This window comes from Dipodomys merriami, unplaced genomic scaffold, assembly GCF_024711535.1.
Source record: "Dipodomys merriami isolate MVZ:Mamm:240054 unplaced genomic scaffold, mDipMer1.0.p SCAF_5, whole genome shotgun sequence".
Lineage (NCBI taxonomy): Eukaryota > Metazoa > Chordata > Mammalia > Rodentia > Heteromyidae > Dipodomys > Dipodomys merriami.
Genome location: NW_027206068.1, coordinates 44,059,637 through 44,080,847, shown reverse-complemented (window position 1 = coordinate 44,080,847; position 21,211 = coordinate 44,059,637). Strand labels below are relative to the sequence as shown.

Genomic DNA, 21,211 nt, shown 5'->3' with positions numbered 1-21,211 from the left:
GGAGGGGATAAGGGAGAGAAGAGAAAGAGAGGAGAGGGAAGGAAAGGAAAGGGAAGGGACTTTGTCTACATTAGTTGACCTAACTTAATCAAACAATATGAGAGTTTTGAATATTTTGATGTATATCACTCATTTCTCCAAAAAAGTTTGCAGCCATTTAAACACTAAGAAACTTATATATACATATATATATATACATATATATATGATTTATAGCCACTGTATCCCCATTAGCATTAAGTACAGCCATGTATATTTTTTAGTATTTTGCCAGTTTTCAAAGATAAAATAAATGTTCTTTCATTATTTCAATTAATATATCTTTTTCTAGTATTGAGATTAAACTTCTGTTTTTACTTTTTGTTTGCTTGTCTTCTATTAGGAATCATTTTATATCTTTTTTCCAATTTAAAAATGAAACAATAGACCTTTTTTGCATATAGACAAAGTTTGGCTACTCTTGTGCATTTTGATTATAAGTGAGTAAATTTGAAGTTTGACTTTTACTCTTATGTTTTGATTTTTTTCCATGGATAGTTGAATTCTTTTTTAAAAAATAAAATTGAATTGGAGTTTATCAAGATTACGTTAAATCCATGAATCCATTGGGAAGAATGTATTTCTTACTGTCTCATGACTCAACAAGTATCTGATGAGCATGCACCATGAGAGAAGCCCCTGGTCTGTGTGTGAGGCTCCCATAGTGCACAAGACAAAGTTCTTGTCCCACAAGGCTGACTTATCACCCAGGGACACTGAATGCCCCTCAACATGCGATGTCTAATCATCTTTTATATGGTTTTAGTAAGCTATGCTAACTTTATGCATATGGATAACTTTATACACATGGTTCCCATCATTTCCATCTGGAGTTAGTCCAAATTCCACAATATGTCTGTTTTACCTTATCATTACATCTTAAGTGCCCCACTCAGTGATCTGGCATATTGTAAGGACAAAATCAACAAAATAAAATGAATAGATAAATTTCTGTTTAATTAAAAATGTACATAGTTTTTTTTGTCCAATGTGATATTTCTTGTATAGATTATATTAGCTATTTATTACTGCATACAAAATTATACCAAAAGCAGTATTATTACAAGTATTATTCCACAAGTTCTGTGGGTCAAAAATTGGCCATGGCTTACTTAGTTGAGTCTTCTATTATAATCTCTTTTAAATATCAGCAATCAAGGTGTTGACCCAGGGTCTGTGGTCTTATATGAAGGGTTCACTGAATAGGGATCAACTTCCAAGTTGATTCACATGTTTGCTGGCAGGATTCAGTTCCTTATGGGCCATTGACTGGAGATCCCCTTTTGCATTGCTGGACGGGAGGCTGCAAATTGGTAGCATACAAAGAAAACAAAGTAAGAGAGTGTTAGCATGAAGAAAGCACATCCTACATGACAATCTTTAAGGGACTGAGGTTTTCATTTCTAAGGTCACTACCAGCTTCTCTCAGTAAGAATCTGAGAAATTATTCTTCATGATTCTGATAGGAGAAGGGGAAGACTAATCATTGTATATATGATCACAGTGTTCTCCATAGCAAAGAACTATGGTGAGAAAAACTTGACAGCTGCACTGAATATTACTTGTAGTTTGAAGATTTGTTTTAAAAGTATTACACATATCAAGATGTACTGTACACATAAATTGACATGTTGAATTGAAACTCCTTTGTATAACTATTCAAAGATGATAAAAATAAGTAAAGGCAAAAAATATAAGGCAATCTCAATTTTTCAGAAAAAGTAAAGTGGACACAATAACAGATAAGTAAGATGGAATTGGTATGCAATTATTAATTAAAACCAAGAAAGGCAGAAAAAAGGGGGAAAAGATAAAAGGAAAAGCAATTAACAGGACATTCATGAATAGATGTCAACCCAAGTTCATCAAGTCACCACGTGACTGGTTTAAATACATATATTAAAGACAGATATTGTTCAAATGGATAAAACATAGTCTAACTACGTTGCCTATGAGAAATCAACTTTAAATATGAAGACCAAATAGTCTAAAAGCAAATAAATGGAAAAGGACATGCCATATATAATCTAGTCAAAAAGCTATGTAATTGTAACCGCTCTATACAGTGTTTTCACACACACACAGAAAAAAAGCAAGCTGGAGCAGCCATATTACTTTCAGAACAGTTTATTTCAGAACAGTGAAAGTCATCAGGAATACAATTAGCATTCATCATAAAAAAGAGATCATTTCTCCAAGACAATGTAATCTTTAATATGTATACAACTAATGAGATTAAAAACACATAAGGCAAAACTAATAAAAATAGACATATTCCCTGCTGTAGCCTAAGACTTCAGTACCCCTCCATCATAACCGCTAGATCCAAAAGAAAGATCAGCCAACATTTTGTGACCTGAACAGTGTGAGTATCAACTTCATCTCATGAATCTACAGTGTACTTTATCCCATAAAAGCTGAACACATGCTCTTTTCAAGATGACATGAACTTCACCAATAGAGAGAAGGTTTGGGGCCACAAAGAACTTTAAAAATATAAAAATAATACAGATTATGTTTTTTGTTCACAATAAAATTAAAGTAGGAATCAATAATAGAAATACTCCCAAATATTTGGTTACTAAACGTATTTCCAATGAGTCAAAACTTTTCATGTTTTAAAATATTTTAAATTAGATGGAAATGAGAATATGATATCAAAATGTGTGTGATATGGTAAAATGTAGGGCTTAGAGGACATTTGATGGCATTAGAAAAAAAAAAGTTTAAAGGTATCTTCCTTGATGACTTTTGTTTAGGAAATTCTTTTTCAATGTAATGAAAATAGAGGTCCAGGAAAGCTTTTCCTAAATTATGTAATCTAAAATTAACAGATCCAAATTTCACAATTCAACTTTACATACATTATTAAGACACACCAAATTTTTAATTTAAATATTAAATATTGGATATATAAATACAAAACCTGTATATATAGATGGGTATGACATGGTAACATTGCAGAGATATAGCTATCCTAATTTTACTGTCCAACCCAGGGCATGATTGAGAGCAGTAGGTGTCCTTAAACTTTTGGGTCTTAGGACTCTTTTGTGCTTTTAAAAATTATTAATAACCCTAATGAACTTTTTATTGATATGTAATGTCTTATGGCACCTGTCATACTAGAAATTAAAACAAAATGTTTAAAAAGAAATCAATAATTTATACTTTATTTTTTCTTTTTACGAATCTCTTTAACATGTCTTAACACAAAATAAGTAGAATCTCAGATAAGCCTCTGCAATTTGTCTTGTATTTTTGTTTTTATAGTAGTATGTGAAGAGATCCAGCTTTTCACAAATATGCAGCTAGGAAAGATTCCTTTCAGATAATTACAGTTATTCTTTGATAGTACACCAAAACTCAATGAGTGGCAGTTTGTTCAAGTACACTTCCTGTGAGGAATCTGAAAGAATACTAATGAAGTATTCCTGCTCTTATACCAACACATTAAAATCACCTGGTCTCGTTTGCATGTTGAATGGATCCTTATTTGTCTGATTTTGTAACAACACACATTGATCATTTGGAAAACTGTCCTCACTGAGTCACATGTACTTTCCAAAGTTAACAATTATAAAAGTTAATAATATTGTATTCATGAATGTCACACTAAGTCTTACCAGAACAGCCTTTACATATTGGAAAGCTATCAAACTCACTGTGGCAGATACAAATTTTCCAAAATTCAGATTTTACTGTTGGCAACAAATTCTGTCAGTTGTTTTCCTTGAAGTGACAAGTTCACTTTGTTCTTTTTTGACAAAATGTCTGCCACATACCTAAGTATGAATAACCATAGTGTGTCAGTCATTCTTTCAAATGAAATGGCTGATTTCAATGAAAAGAAAAATAAAAGGCTCAGCTAGTTCAGCTCTCAATATCTGCTCAGATGTGTTTTATGCTTCAGTATTCAGCCAAGAGTTTTATGCATAACCCCCCTTTTGTTATACTTAAGAGTTAGGATTTATCTAAATTAAAAATTGTTTCTACTTCATCAAAGATATTCTTAAATGACACTGACTGTTATATTTTCTCCATGAGTTCACAAGTGTTAAAAAGGAAAAGCAGGACTTCTAAGAGCATAGTCTGCTAGATACCATGGCCTCCATATGGACTAAGAGCCTGGCAATCTCATTAACCATTGTTTTTGAACCATCACTTTGAATCTAAAGGCAGATACTGCCCTCAGAGTTTTATACAAAGAGTTTGATTCTATGTACCCCTTTGGAGATTTTTAGTGTTGGTTATAAGAACAGGAATACTTCACTAATATAACTTTAGATTCCTCATAGCAAGTGTACTTTAACCAACTGCCACTCATTGAGTTTTGGTGTATTATCAAAGAGTAACTGTAACCTTTCCTAGCTGCATATTTGTGAAAAGCTGGCTCTTCTTCACATACTACTATAAAAATAAAATACCTGACAAATTGCAGAGGCTTATCTGAGTTTCTACTCATCTTGTGTTAAGACATGTTAAAGAGATTTGTAAAAAGAAAAAATAAAGTCTAAATTATTGATTTTTTTAAAAAAATTAAATATATACTTTTATTGTAAAGATACTGTACAGAGGGGTTACAGTTACATGAGCAATGTAATGAGTCCATTTCCTATTGAGCATTGTTACCCCCTCCTTTGTTTTTCCCCTACCATCCCTTTCCTCCCCACCTCCCCAACTCCTCTCTCTCCCTACCTCTGCAAAATTGTAAAGTTTGTTTTCAACATAGTGTCTTGTAAGAGAGACTTTTTTTGGGGGGGGGGTCCGGTTGTGGGGCTTGAACTCTGGGCCTGGGCGCTGTCCCTCAGCTCTTCAGCTCAATGCTAGCACTCTACCACTTGAGCCACAGCACCACTTCCAGCTTTTTTCTTTTTGCTTATGTGATGCTGAGGAATTGAACCCAGGGCCTCAGGCATGCAAGGCAAGCGCTCTACCACTGAGCCACCTTCCCAGCCCAAGAGAGACTTTTCTGAAGAGGAAATAAGAATGTCCAGTACACACATGAAGAAATACACAGCTTCTCTAGCCATAAAAGAAACGCAAATCAAAACAACATTGAGATACCACCTCACCCCAGTTAGAATGGCTATAATCAAGAACTCTAATAGCAGATGCTGAAGGGGATGAGGACAGAAGGGAACCTTACTGCATTGTTGGTGGGAGTGTAAACTTGTTCAACCACTTTGGAAAGCAGTATGGAGGTTCCTCAAAAGACTCCACATAGAGCTCCCCTATGACCCAGCAATCCCACTTTTGGGCATTTACCCAAATGATCACAAACAAGACCATACTAAAGCTACCAGCACAACTATGTTTATTGCAGCATTATTTACCATAGCTAAGATATGGAAGCAACCCAGATGCCCCTCAGTAGACGAATGGATCAAGAAAATGTTTTATATATATATATATATATATATATATATATATATATATATATATATATATATATACACACACACACACACACACACACACACACACACACACAAAATGGAATTCTATATCTCCATCAGAAAGAATGACTCCACCCCTTTTGTTAGGAAATAGACTTGGAAAAAAATATATTAAGTAAAGTAAGCCAGACTCAAAGAAGCATAGGTCCCATGGTTTCCCTTATCTGCAATAACTAGTACATGTCTAGGACAAGCAGGAGAGATCAAAAGCTATGCACATATGAAATGAACCCCAAGGTATAGACACAGGGATTTTATCTTTCTTATTGTTCTTTCTAGTGTACCTATAAATTATTGATTTATTTTTAAACATTTTGTTTTAATTTCTAATATGACAGGTACCATAAGACATAATCTATATCAAAAGAGTCCCAGAAACTCTGAAAACTGCCACTTAGGAAGATCAATGAAGAAAGTAAATGTTAGTGAGTCCTATCCCAATAATCAGTTGCTCTGGCATTGAAAAGCAGCTGATGACCTCCAGGTGTAGCATCTGCAGATAGCAGAGTGGAGACACTGAGGAAAAGTAAGCTCAACACACAAAGACAGGGGATTTTAATCTGACCAAAGAGAAATGCTAAATGAGTGGTAAACCCAACAGCATGCAGACTCTGGGTCACCATAGTACAATGATTTTGCAAATGATGGTTTTGGAAGCTATCAGCAAGTATTGTCCACATTTAGTTACTTTGTATTCATGGAGATGGAGTGGGGTGCAAACTGCTGAAAAGGAAATGGACCCTGGGAAGGATAACCGGGCAGAGCTGGGGAAGTCAGCACAGGTGTTGGTATTCTGAAAAAAACACAAAGCTACTACTTAATGAATTATTGGGCAGTGAGCAGAGTTGAGTTGATGTGATAAGGATCATAAGGCTTATTCAGGTCTGTTTTGGAGAATGAGGTTCTTCCCTCCAATCATGTGGTATTGTAAGAGTTAGAAGATAAGTAGAAGATAGGAAGTACATTTCTGGATTTTTTAAGGAGTCACTTAGACTAAGCAGGGGTTCTTAGCATTAAAGCCTTTTTTTATTAGCAAGAAGGATTCAGGAAGCATTAACCAATAATACCATAACATCCACCAGTCAACTGTTTCCATCCTTTTTGAGTTCTATGGAGAAAAGCATCGTGTAGGGCCTGAAGTCAAAGCAGAAGTGGATGTAAACAAAGTTAAAAAGTCAGTTTTTTAAAATGTTGTATCTATAATAAGCCTTCAGCTGAAATGAAATGTAATTAGCATGTACATAATGCAGTTTGCTTCATTTAGCTCTTCAGTGGGTTTATAAACAAATTCTGTCAGTTAACTTGTAAAGCAGATGCATCTGCTTCACCCTGGCTGAGAATGTTAGAGAATACAGACTTATGCAGGTGCAAGAAATGCAGGAGGATGAACTTTTTTTTTTTAATTCAATTTACCAGTCAGCATTGCTGGCGACAATGAACATACATCATTTTTAAATGGTCTCCAGTAATGAAGGTTAAAAAATATTTTGTGTGAGGCATTTAAAGAATCAAAATTGAAGAGCCTCACTCAAACTCTCATAGTAAATATTAATGCTTATTTTGTAAAGCACCCACAAAGACAACCTCAAATGTTATTTGGGGTCAGAGACAACACTGAATGCTAGTGACTCCTACCAAAATATTGGCAGTGACTGTGGACCAGGGATTTTTTTCCCCTAATATTTCCTAATTTGTATAATTTACCTATGTTACCATTGCAATGGGAGAAAAAAAAGTTAATTCAGAAAGACATAATGTAAACAACAGTTTGAACTCACACCAGAAAAAAATAATTGTAAATGAATTATTCTTGAAAACATGTTTTAACCTGTCTGGATCTGACAAAATCAAATCCTACAAATCATTCACAATATATTGCTGAGACTAATAGAATATTGACATGACTCCTACTGTAAAACCTAATGGCAAAACAGAGAGAGGGTGACTAACTCAACACTGCTCAAAGAGAAGACCACATAGAAAACATCAGATCCCAAGAAAGGAGAAAGTAACTTCCTAAAAGATGTTTTAAAAGTCTTCAGAAGCCAGGCACTGGTGGCTCATACCTGTAATCCTAGCTACCCAGGAGGCTGAGATCTGAGGATCACAGTTCAAAGCCAGCCTGGGCAGGAAAGTCCGTGAGACTATTATCTCCAATAAACCACTAGAAAACCAGAGGTGGTGCTGTGGTTCAAGCAGTAGAGCGCTCGCCTTAAGCTGAAGAGCTCAGGGACAGTGCCCAGGCCCAGAGTTCAAGCCCCACAACTGACAAAAAAAAAAAAAAAGTCCTTACAGAACTGGATATGACATTGAATTCGATCTGTGAAGACACTTCAAAGGGATAAAAATCCAAGGTGCTAAAAATATGGAGATTTAAACAATGTCCTGATTCTTACAACACAAAAGTTACATGGGATCACCAGTGATAACATTTTCAAGAAATGCACACAGAAATTCTGAAATGTTTATATTCTTGCCCTATTAACTAGCGGTGATTATAGAGAGAGCAGTTAACGTTCTGAGTTTTATCATGTATTCTTATTTTAGGAAGTTTTCTTTGAAAGATTGATAGGCACATGGGAAATTATTGCGCATTTTCAATGCAAAACCCTTAGCCTGAACCTCATGCAAAGAATCTGCACTCCTAGTTTTCCTATCAAAGGATGAATTTTCATATGTGCATGCCATTTGATAATTTCTAAATGCTTTCATGTATTTTTGATCATCTTTGTACTCCTTATGACATCATTTACAATAATGTGTCCAATATATTTTTTATTATGACAAACATTAACTGTAAAGATAGTGATAGTTTTATAACATACATATGACATGTATTGATCATGTCCACCCATTTTTCTACACTCTCTCCTATTACTTTCTTTTATCTTCTCCCTCTGTCACCTCTCTTGTGCCCCCTTTTCTGTTCCTAATAATTTCCCTTTTGCTTTCAGAAAAAAAAATTGTGTGAAGACTATTTCTTTATCCCATTCACCTGTTTATGGACACTTAAGCGGATCCTACATCTTAGTTATAGTGAAGAATACCAAAATAAACATGGTTTACAGGTAACTTTTTTGAGGTATGGATTTTATTTCCTTGAGGTATATATGTAGGAATGGGATAGTTGAATACGGTAGTTCCATTTTTAGCTTTTTGAAAAACTCCATATTTTCCACTTGGGCTGTGTTCATTTACATTCCCTCCAATAATGTATGAAAGTTTCTTTTTCTCTACTTCCTTGCTAGCATTTGCTATTTTTGGTTTGATTTTTAAAATATAATAACCATTGTATCTTCAGTGAGATGGAATCTTATTACTTTTTGCTTTGTATTCCCTTAGTAGCTAAAAATAGTGAGAATTTTTGTCATAGATTCATTGGTTATTTGCATTTCTTCATTTGAGAATTATCTACTTGGGTCATGTGCCCATTTTTAAATTGGATTACTTGGAGTTTTTTGCTTGTTAAGTATTTAGCTCTTTTTACATTTTAGATATAAATCCTCTGTCAGATGAATTTGGCAATTTCTCCCCTTCCTGTAGACTGCCTCTTGGTTCATTGTTTCCTATGCTATGTAGTAACTTTGCAATTTGTTGTAATTCTATCAATTCCTGCATCTGTTTCCTGTACTTTTGAAGACCCACCTAGGAAATTGTTATTCGTGTCAGTTTCTTGAAGTGTTTTCCTTATGTTTTTCTATGGTAGTTTCAGAGGAAAATATTCTTTTATTGAGGTCTTTTGACTATTTTGAAATTATTTTAAAATAGAGAAATAGAAGTCATATTTCAACTTTCTTTACATGTCAAGCACCATTTGTCTTTGTATTTAGCTATACCTTTGGTATATACCTTGTAAGTTTTGGTACACCTTTGTTGAGATAAGTCAGTTGAAAGTGTGTGAATTTATTTCTGGATCCTAGAGTCTTTCCTCTTGGTCTGTGTGTCTGTTTTTGTGACAACGCCATGCTGTGTTTTATTTCTGGCTCAGTAACATGCCTTGTAATACAGTATTATGCTGCATCCATATTTTGTTCACTATTGTTTTGGCTACCTGGTGTGTGTTTTATACTTCTATATAAATTAGGAATTTTAGGATTTTTTGTGAAAAAAATAGTATTTTGATTGTGATTTCATGAATCTATACATTGCTCTGGATAGTAGGTATATTTAAACAATACTAACTCTATTCTGTTAACATGAATATATTTGCACCTTTTAGTACCCTCTATTTTTTTTCCTTCAGCATTTTGGATTTTTTTTTACTATAGTCTTCCATTTTTGTAGTTAAGTTTACTTCTAAGTACTTTATTCTTTGTGGCTGTAGATGTAGTTTCATGATTTCTCTCTGAGAAAATTATTGATGTACAGAAGTCACTAATTTTGTGTAATAAACAAAATTGTCTATTTACTGAGTACATTAATCCATTTTAATAGTCATTTATGGACTTTAGATTTTTCTATGTATATAGTTGTATCATCTGCCAACAGAAATAATTTGACTTTTTCCTTTCCCATTTGTGTGCGTCTTTTTTTCTCTTGCCTAATTGTTCAGGCTAAAATTTCGAATACTGTACGAAATAAGAGATATGAAAGTGGATATCCTGTCTTATTCTTGATTATAGAGCAAATACTTTGTTTTTTCACATACTTTCAGTATGACGTTTACCATGTTTTAATCACATATAGCCTTTATTATGTGAGGTATGATCTTGCTACACATAATTTGTTCAGGGCTTTCATCATGAACAGGTATTGAATCATATCAAACACTTTTTCTAAATCTGTTGGGATGATCTTGTGATTTTTGTCCTTTATTTGTGTTATATATTACCAATACTGATTTGCATATATTGAACTATCCTTGCATCTTGGTAATTAAACAGTCTGATCATGGTGTATGATCTTCTTAATGTGTTATTAAGTTCAATTTGCAAGTATTTTGTAGAGGATTTTTCATCTGTGTTCATCAGGGATATTGGTTTCTACTTTTATTTTTGTGTCCTTGTCTGGTTTGGTAGTGTGCAATGCTGTTTTCATATAAAGAGTTGGAAAGGCTCCACCCCTTTCAATTCTTTGTAATAATTTGAGAATCTCACATATCTTTTAACTATAAAATACTACAATCTTGGGAAGATGAGCTGTCCATCTTCTTTAGGTGAATTCTATGACACTGATTCAAAGTATGCCAACAGGCTTGCTTCTTGTGTACTTCCAGCCAGCACAGGAATTGTAAGGCTAAATAAATTGCATGCTAAATAAATTGTATGCTGTATAAATGCTTCTTTTCACTTTCTCCATAAATGTCACATGCTTTAAAACCTAGTTTAACTTTAGAGAACTAGGAATCATTTTACTTGACTCCACTGCACATACATGCTGTATTTTATATAGTATAAAGTTCTCCTTATTGGTCCTGTCTATCCTCTACCCTATTTTGGCTTCTTCTTGGTGTCTTTCAGATTCCACAGTGAATCAGTATTTTTCCATCTCTATCTAATATTCCAGTGGAATTCAAGAGGGTTAAACTTACTTAAGAATGCTACACTGAATTGTTTTCTCACTTTAGAGAAAGGAAAGCATTAACCATTAGTCTGTGGGGGAATGGGGGATCACTAGTATTGTTCCCCATTAGGATACTTATATTGGAGTGTTTCTTAGGACTTTGAGGAAATCTCCTGTGGGTTTTGCTCCTTTATGTTTTCCTTAGACCCTAAACTAGGACATTATCCCATGTCTTCTCAGAAAGACCCCCTCAGATACCTTCTGAGCAAATGGCACTAATTCTGTTTTCCTGGACCCAGTTTCAATTCCCAAGTTTCCTAGGTGAGAATCAAGCTTCCATGGTACAATCATTTGTGTTGCATGTGGACTAGCTTTTCTAATTCCAAGCACTGCTTTTTACTAGAGCTTCTCTGATGTCATCCAGGATGGCAACTCTTTTTCCATGTATGTTCGACTTCTTGTTGGTCCTTTTCTGCATCATCTCTATAACATTATCATCATTATCTTGCCCAGTCCAGAAAAGTGTGGCCTTTCCTCACAGCCACATGGCCATCTCAGCCTTTCCTTGTTGCTGAGCTGTGCCTGTAAGTTGTCAAGTACCAAAGCTCAACTACCCCAAAACCAACACTAAAATAAATCAAATGCGATATCTTCAGTCATGAATATTAGCTAAGAGTTTTTGCATGAGTTAAATACCATCTTCTGCAGAGTGTCTTGAGAAGGAAGTAGAGCAACTATTTTTTATGATAGGAATTAGGAATTCCCAGAGCTCCTTCACAGTAATTCATAACACATTAGTACCACAGAGAAGGCACTTCCTGTATACCTCACCAAGGGAATTTTTAAACCTGAAGTGTGTATTTGTTTTTAGAAAAGGATCACAGTTACTATTTAAGAAAAATATTTTATTTGTATCTCCCCAATGATGGCTGAAGTGAGCGTAAAACACTCAGAAAGCTATTTCTGTTAAACGATGGCCCTTTTTAGAAATGCTATACTTCCATGCTCAAAATACTTCTGAGAACCCTTGTCTAGGAAGAAGTGTTTTTTCTTGACAGGAACTTCAATAATATGCATCTTTACATTTTATCCCTGATGTAAAGAACTTTTGCCATGCTTACAGTTAGTGAAAGCCTGATTATTTTATATAAGTACCTTGAGTAAGAGAACTGATTTTTAAAATTTGAATTAAAAATTAAGAGAGAAATGTCTGATCATGTGCTCCTATTACCTGTCAAATAACACACAAAGGTGGTGGGAGTGAAATAAGCTACTTTAGGTATTGTATGAAATTTAAGAAGGCTTTCACAGAAAGGAATGGAACCAAACTGATAGTGTGCATACTTTATAAATTAACATTTTTAACTTAAAGATTATTTGGGGGCAGGCATGAAGCCCTATTTGAAAAATAACTAAAGCCAAAAACCTGGTTTTGAGGGAGGTTCAAGTGGTAGAACACTTGCCTAGCAAGCCTGAGATCCTGAGTTCAAGCCCTAGTACAGCCATAAAGTTATCTCATACGTATAGTCTTTGACTCTTTTATTTTTCCTCCCCATTTTCTTAAAAAAAAAAAAATGAGGGAGAGGAAAGAAGAACCAAAGAGCAAAGGTGAGTGGGAAATCCACACTGGAAAAGTCATGACAGTATTTCTTCCAAAAATTTTGCCCAGATGGTGGAGGACCAGGCCTGTAATCGTAGTCTGAGGTCACAATTCAAAGCCAATCCTGAGCAAGAAAGTCTATGAGACTCTATCTCTACTTCCAGAAAACCAGAATGGGCGCTGTGGCTCAAAGCCGTAAAGGGCTTGAGCAAAAATAGCTCAAGGACAGCACTCAAGCCTAGAGTTCAAGCCCCACAACCAAACAAAAAAAAAAGGAAAGAGTGAGAGACAGAGCGAGCGAGCGAGCGAGCGAGCGAGAGAGAGAGAGAGAGAGAGAGAGAGAGAGAGAGAGAGAGAGAGAGAGAGAGAGAAAGAAAGAAAGAAAGAAAGAAAGAAGAAAGAAAGAAAGAAGAAAGAAAGAAAGGGAAGAGGGAGGGACAGAGGAAGGAAAATTACTAGCAAAAATGTCAAAAATGGTATTTACAATGTGGATATAATGTGCTTTGATCAAATTCACTCTATCTATATTACTCTTTCTTAACCACTCTCCCACCTCACCTCTCGTTTTTCTTTTAACAGACTTTGGTGGGTGTTATTGTGCTATTTTATTGTGCTACTTCATAGAAGGTCAGATCTGTTATCCATCTAAATCTTTGAAAGTATTCTATGCAGCACTCTCTTTTCCCACTTCTCACAGCCACTCATTTCCTCCATCTTTTAAAATGATAAAAGTCTCTCTTTTACAACAACAACAACAATTTGTAGTAGAAAAAGGAAGATCTTCAACAGGCTATATCCTGAAAACTTTGCTTATTATGCAACATTAGCTAGACCCTAAGGCCAGAGTAAAAAGGTGCCAGGGCCACAGACAGTGGCCATCTTACACACCATTCTTTCCTCCAAACCATCATGAGTTGCAGAATGCAGGATTTTGAAAATAACAAGTTTAATTTGTGTTAATTTTTTAGATAGATAGTGAGGAATCAATATTAAATTCCTTCAATGTGGTAATGTAGTTAAGAATATAATTTTTAAGTTTGTCAGACAGTATATATATATATATTTCAAAGTTTGGTGCAAAACATCGCTGTGGCAGAGCACCACGTGTGGGGGCAGAATGAGGAGACATCTCTCCCTTAATTCTCTAGCAAACTTTAATATGCACAGCAGTCAGTTAGGAGTCATGATAAAATGTAGATTCCATTTAGTAGACCTGTGACAAAGCTGGGATACTATATTTCTTTCTTTTTGTTTGTTTGGCTGGTTCATTTCTGTTCATTTGGTGCAAGGTCTTACTATGTAATCCAGGCTAGTCTCAAACTCACTATGTAGCTCAGGCTGTCTTTGAATTTGCTATCTTCCTATATTAACTAACATACTGAATTCTGAGATTATAAATATTTACATATTAACTAACATACTGAATTCTGAGATTATAGATATTTACGTCATCTGACTAGATGAGAGTCTGCATTTCTAACAAGCCCCCAGGTGATATTAACATTTTTAGTCTGGCTCCAAGATTGAGTAGCTCCTAGACTGAGTAACTGGGCCTAGAAGCCAACACTGTTTTATCACAGTACTGGGGAGCATGTTACACAACTTTGATAGGTGTTTTCTGAATCAAGAAGACCTGGAAGACATGCAGAATGCATTTGTTTGTGTATCTATCCTAGGGATTGAATTCAGCGCCTGAATACTGTTTCTAAGCTTTTGTGCTCAAGGCTAGTGATCTACCACTTAAGCCACAGCTCCACTTCTGGCTTTTGGGTGGTTAATGGGAGGAAAGAGTCTCACGGACTTTCCTGCCCAGGCTAGCTTCAAACTGTGATCCTCAGATCTCAGCCTCCTGAGTAGTTAGGATTATAGGTATGAGCCACTGGTGCCAGAGATATGCCTATTTATAGTTAAGTTTTGCTCAGAGTAGTTAAGTCTTTTTTAAAAAAAATTAATTATCTTTAAGTAGTTGTGCAAGCAAAGGGGTTGGCCATCTTACAGCAGTTTTATGAATACAATATATCTTATTTCAATGTCTCCTCTTTCAACAAACTCACCCATTCCTTCTCTATCCATCCCTTCTCTCACTCCTCTTAATTTTTCAGGATATACATCAGGTGATATAACTGTACAAAATTCCTTTGTCCACATCATAAAGTATACAAGACAGATAGAACAATTCTCATTTCTCTGCACTGGAGCCTGATAGTCTGAGTTTTACAAATAAGGTAAATGCAGAAAAATCACCCTGCAAGGAGCTCACATCATGAACCATACATATTCTTATCATGAAAATTGATGTCAAGAGTAGAAAAAAAAAATTTAAAAACCTATTGCACGTTTTGATTATTTCCAAGAGAAGCAAACGAAACAAACGGGAGCCAGGCCATTTGGGGGTGTAGAACTTAGTACAAATGAGGTTGCTTTCTAAGAACAGTAGTCATGAAAGAAATCAAAAGTTAAACAGGCCACAACTGCCTGCTAAACAGCCTGCACATTTTGCTATCTCATGAAAAGCATAATGATGGTAACGAGGTGAATTAATAAAGCTCCTAGTGAAACCACCATTCAAATACATGTGGGGTAATTTAATTAGCCTCAGCTGCACTTTCTCCGTCAATGCCAAACTTACACGGATTGAATTGTTAAATATATTTTTCACTCTTGTGATTCTAAGAAGTTTATTTTTTACCTGGCAAATTATTTTAAATGTGAGACAAAGCAGGGTAGCAGTGGTGAAATCACACAGGAAGCCCTTCTCTCTGTTCCCCAGCCTGGCCGTCACAGCCCCAACCCAGTGCACAAAGAGCTGGTGTGAATTTCAGATCCCGGGTCTGCTCTAAATCATGGGAACAGGAGAAATTAGAAATGACATCGTTTACCCAGGGGCCTTTGCCATGGAGTACTTTTTTTGGGGGGGAGGAGGAGATTTTTACATGAGTCTCAGAACTTGTTCTTCATTAAGTCACGTGTATCATTATGTCATTGTGTTAGGGAGGAAAGCAAGAACATATTATTACATATTATTAGCTGGAGATTTATTTTTTTAACTCTACCTTTCTCGTTTCACTTTGTTGTATGTGGTGTTTCCTGTCTTTGCCCCCCAATCTCAGATATCTATTCTTTCTTTCATCTCCAGATTTTTGTGTTTTTTTTTTTTTTTAATTGTGGCAACCTGTGCTGACTTTATTGGTGCAAGACACTGAGGAAATACACTTCTGCATTTGCACAATTTCAGAAACACACTCTGTAATGCTGTTCAAACAGTCTCTGGTCATTTCACTTTTTTGTTGGTCCGTTCCATTGCTCTCCCTTACCCTTTCCAGCTTTCATTTTTAGAGCAAGGGAGGAAATCATGAGAAATAACTTTTTTTTTTTTTTTAGGAGAAGGAGAATGATTGTCATTGAAACTGATATGTCTACTTGATAACAAAAACTGTCCAAGCCTCCCACAGAATGTGAGCCCCGGAGGCTGGGAAGAACAAAGCCCCCCTCTGAGGGGAGTCGGGAGGGGCAGGGGTCATGTGCAGCCTCTCATCCCGGTGGCACCAGCCAGAGCCCACAAACCATTTTATCATCTTCTGGCCGTAGGAGATCAAGGGAGGCAGTGTTTGGAAAGTTGCCTTCCAGGGGCTGAGTTAAGTATTTTGTCTTTTGTTTGTCCTGGTGGCTTCCCTTTTTGCCTTTTTTTTTTTTTTTTTTTTTTTTTTTTTTTTTTTTTTTTAAGATCTGAGGCCAGGGAAACTTCTGGACCCCATTTCTTTCCTTTTTTCTTTCTTTCTTTCTTTCTTTTGGTCTAATTTGGGTGGAAGCTTCATGAGTACTTTCCTAACTTGTTCCTGTGCCTCTCCCTCCCCCGCATAAACCAGGAACCTTTTATTGGTCCTTGGAAGCAAGAAAAGGACATTTTGTTTCTCTAGTGGGGACCTATTTCTGCTCCAGGTCAAAAGCAGTTTTGACTATGTTTGTAGAAGTTTTCCATATGCTACTTTTTAATTTTTTTAAATGATAAATGTATGAAATAAGTCATCAAATTTAGAAAATAATAATAAATATTTCTAAGGAGATGTCTATGACCCAGAGAGGTTAGTTTAGTATTGTCAAAATTAATAGCAATATGTGCTCACTTCAACAGCACATATACTAAAAGTGGAATGATATAGAGAAGATTAGCATGGCCCCTCTGCCTGCAAGGATGACACACAAATTTGTGGTGTTCCATATTTTTTAATTAACAGCAATATATAAAAATACTGCATTCAAATATGTCATGTGATATTACTTCCTAAATTGTTAGCAATAAAATGCTCATCTTAAAATAAGAGTCTGGGAGGGGTTAGTGGCTGGTTGTGGCCAATAAGACGGGCCGCTAATGAATGGTATGAGATTTTGTTTTGGAGGGATGATGAAAATGTCTTAAATCAATAGAAGTGATAGTCATTCAATTTTGAGTATACTAGAAAACAGTCAATTGTGTACTAAATCGTTTAAATAGGGATACAGGTGGACCCATTGCAACAATGAGATATACAAGTCATTATGTCAAAAAAACGAGCTTTACAACTTTGGTGGGAGGGGGAGAGGGGAGGGGGTGGGGAGTGGGAAGCAATGGGAAGGGGAAACAAAGGAGGAGGCAAAAATGCTTGATAAGAAATGTACTCATTATCTTGCCCATGTAATTGTAATTCCTCTGTACAGTATTTTCACAATAAAAATAAAAATTTAAAAATTTAAAAATAAGATCACCTTTATTGGAGAACTTTTAAATTTTACTAAGGCCTAAATGACAGAGAAGAGACCACCAATCTATCCTCCTTTTTGAACCCAAGTGGAATATCTAAATCATTCAAAACCATCACAGCATAAAAATCCTCATTTCTATCCTTCTCTCTGTCCACCTTCTCCCTCATTCCATCCTATCCAGAAGTAAACAGTTTCATTAGTTTTTTCTTTTGTTTTCTATCTCTCAAGTGATTCTCAAATTGTAGCCTTGCAGCTGGAATCTATGGCTGGATGCCAGATACTCATTGAATTGGAATTTCTAATTTAGTAAGTCTGGAGCAGGACCTGATGATTATATCTGTAGCAAGTTCCTAGGTAATGCTGATGATGTGGTGATGCTGGTTTGTGGCACCAATAAAGGTTAAGAAGAGGAGTCAGGACAAAGAAGAGATCAGTGACAAGTATAAGGAAAGGTCCAGGGTAATTAAGCAGCATCTTGAGTTTGGTAGGTAGATGAGAGGACCAAATATTTTCCTTAAGCAACCTTAGCAATGGAAAGAGTGATACTAAAGAGCCTTCAAGAGTAAGGAGATTGCAAGATGAGGCTGGAGGAAGCATCAGGCAGCTCATTCTGCATACCCAGCTCTGTGGCTGCTCAGCAATATGACTGAGGCCACAAAATTTTTAATTCTCTTTACATAGTTGAAATTGAAAAACTGATAACACGATCCAGTTAGTGGAAACACTATCATGAAATAATTTAATATGTTTTCAACTATATATTTGCTGAAATATGGATATAGATCAAACATTTCTCATGAAAATCTGTGTCTGAATTAAAATATATATTAGATATTTTAAAACAGCATGACTGATACTTTAATCCTTCAGCATTCAGAGGTCAAGGATTTCTGTGCCAGGAATGGATCAGGTATGTAAATATAATGGTAATGCAGAGCATGTGCCTAAAGCAACATGTCAGCTTGTGTCATCTTGGATGTCCCAGAGACTTGGATGTCCAGGTGTGCTGGAACATACTGTAGTCCTACCACACACAAGCTGGTGCAGGAGGACATGAGTCTGAAAACAATCTGGCCTACACGGTAAGAACCTATCTCAAAATCATGAATAAATATTAAAAAAGCAAATATAAAATAACTTCGTGTAACTAAATATCTCACTAAATGGTTCTCATCAATAGCACAGATTGAAATATTTTTGATATATTGAGGTAAGACACTAACCCTGAGAAAGACAGAGATACTTGCTAAATGCTGAAAATGGAAGAGTAGGCAGGAACTGGTGGGTAATGTGGTCAGGAAACAGAAAGATTCAAATAAGCTATTGGAATTCCAACAGAAGTCATGGAGTAAAGGTAGAAGAATGACACGGGGGCGCAAGAAATCTACTGCTTTGTAAAGTGACCTTGAACTTCCTCAATCAAATGTAATCTTTCTGTCTTTGAACTTTCACGCAATGTGTACTTCTTTGGTAAATATTTAGTATACTTTGAAGTGCAACTATCATGGTTTCTATAGAACCCCTCCCCAGCTTCTCTTTGCACACACAAACACACACACACACACACACACACACACACACACACACACACACACACACACACACACATACACATTCTCATTAGATTGAAAATTCTCTGAAATTTGGAGTGATGCTTTCTTCATTTACGGCAGTTCACTAAATCTCAATAAATGTCAAATTAGGTTCAAGATGATTATAAACAAAATAATATAGAGACTGGACAATGTGAAAAATAGAAGGCCAGGTGTGGTGCAATATCACAGAGCTCTGTCTGCCCTCTGCGTCTTCTTGTCCATTATTTTTGTTCAAGTTTTGCATGGAAGCCTCGTCAGGCAAATATCACAAATATGAGCCAGAGTGCATCATTACATGCTTTTAAACAGGAGTCTGAGCAGCAAGCAGGATAGGCTCATAATAAAGGAGTGGTGCAAATATCTCAGGGTCATCCACTCAACACAGCTTTTGTACCAAGCATGTGTTCAGCTCTGCATGTGTTTGCAGCTGGAGTTATAGCAATTGTCCCAAGGCCAAGTGTTAATGGAAATATGAAAGTGAAAACAAGAGAAGGAAGATAAGTCAGTCCCAAAGCCCTGGTCCTCAGACCAGCGCCCACTAGATGACACACTTGAGTATTACATTGTTAGAACAAACTTAAAGTCTAAGATATAGAAACCAGACAGGGTAAGCTAACATCCACAAACGCCACCACAACAGGTTTGAACACCGTGACTGATACTTTAATCCTTCAGCACCCAGAGGTCAAGGATTTCTGTGCCAGGAATGGATCAGTTACGCAAATATAATGGTAATGCAGAGCATGTGCCCAGAGCAACATGTCAGCCTGTGTCATCTTGGATGTCCCAGAGACTACACATGACACAAGCCAGGATATCCGAAATCCTAACATCAACTTCCTCCTTACAGCACTCTACATCCTTTCAAGGATAACTAACAATTTGGCAAAATTGATTTTGAAAAGAGGAGAAACAAAGACCAACTTTTATTTACTTTTTTCATTTCTTTCCCTAAGATCTATTTCCCCCTGTACTCCTTACTGTTCAAGTTCATTCTGTAAACAATTGAGTCTCATTTTGTTTTTGAATGTTGGGTAACTCTATAGTTTAACAGCCATCTGGACACATCTGGTGACTCTCCTGTCTACATTTATGTAACCTGGACCATCCACAGGAAAATGCAGCCTGAATTTTGCACAGGACTGTGGAAAGAGCATGGCATCTCTCTCAAAGTGAAATGGAAAAACTTAGTCGGCCCAGGGAGGCCTCCATGTTGAGCTGCAGATTTGGATGTGTGGAGCCAAATCTTCATTCCATGTGACTCCAGGGGAGTTTTGGTCAGCATGTAATTCCATGTGGCTTGGGCAAGGAAAAGACAAGAAGAACATGAAACTGCCAAGTCTGAGGCCCATTACGCAGTTGTGACCTGACCTAAAATGTGATGCCGAGTTGTGTGTGGGTACCTCAACCATAAAAAGGCAGCTGTGGTCTTATTAGTCGTGAACTTGAGATCATTTTAGCAGAAGACGAATTGCCCCTAAATGATTGATCTGGTATTCAGAGGAAATGCTGTTCTCTGTGTTTCTCCCAAATGGAGACACTAACCAGACGCTTGTCCCACACCCAGAATGGGTATTTGTGGTGTGGCTTGTACCACGGCCTGCTGGGGAATGATGACCTTGGACTGACAGTTCCCCTTTAAGTAGCAAACTTGTGTTTTTCATCTTAACATGATATGCAAGCGGAACTGAGACACAACTACACCCTTTCCCACACCACATGTCTGTGCCAGGTTTAAGCTGATAAAGTAGGAAGGAATATTTTGCAAGTGGCCTGGCTGAGGCTGGAATTGGGGCTGTTGAATGAAAGATGGTGATCCCTCTTTTTTTACCCTCAAACCCCCTCAAAGAAAATCACAGAGACACTCCATGAACATGGTCTCAAAGTAGCTTAAAATTTCAAGCCAAGAAAAAGGTCCCTCCCCTTTCTTTGTGAGGGTCTGCAGAAAAATAACCTGTTTGCTTGAGAGATTAGACTTAACAGCTTCAGCCGTGCATAGGAAGGTCTGACCCTGACAATTATGGGGCAGTCAGGAAATCAGCAGTGGAGGAGAAAAGTAAGCCCAGATCAGCTGGCCAAACTCACATAGGATAAGAACTTGGAAGGGAATAATTGGAGCCTGAGTAAGTCTATTCTACACCCTTGTCTTCCCCTGAGCCACACACAAATGAAAATCTTGGGCAGATGGTACGAGATTTCCCACATACATACACATGGCGTCCCTTATTTCTAAAAATCAAAAACAGAGCGTTGGTATTATTCCTATTCTGCTTCCT

At 36.4% G+C, this 21,211-nt stretch overlaps 1 long non-coding RNA gene and 1 other non-coding gene across 6 annotated transcripts in view; one reads left to right on the top strand and one right to left on the bottom strand.

Moving 5' to 3' along the window:
* Positions 1-998: 998 nt before the first annotated feature.
* LOC138809702 (uncharacterized) overlaps positions 999-21,211 on the bottom strand; it is a 187,088-nt gene continuing 166,875 nt past the window's right edge. For all 5 annotated transcript variants that reach the window (XR_011366924.1, XR_011366921.1, XR_011366923.1 and 2 more), the window contains one exon: positions 999-1,342. This is a non-coding gene — a long non-coding RNA (uncharacterized lncRNA). The remainder of the gene's footprint in view (positions 1,343-21,211) is intronic.
* Positions 16,717-16,825, top strand: LOC138810321 (U6 spliceosomal RNA). The gene has a single exon (XR_011367113.1). It is a non-coding gene; the product is annotated as a U6 spliceosomal RNA (small nuclear RNA).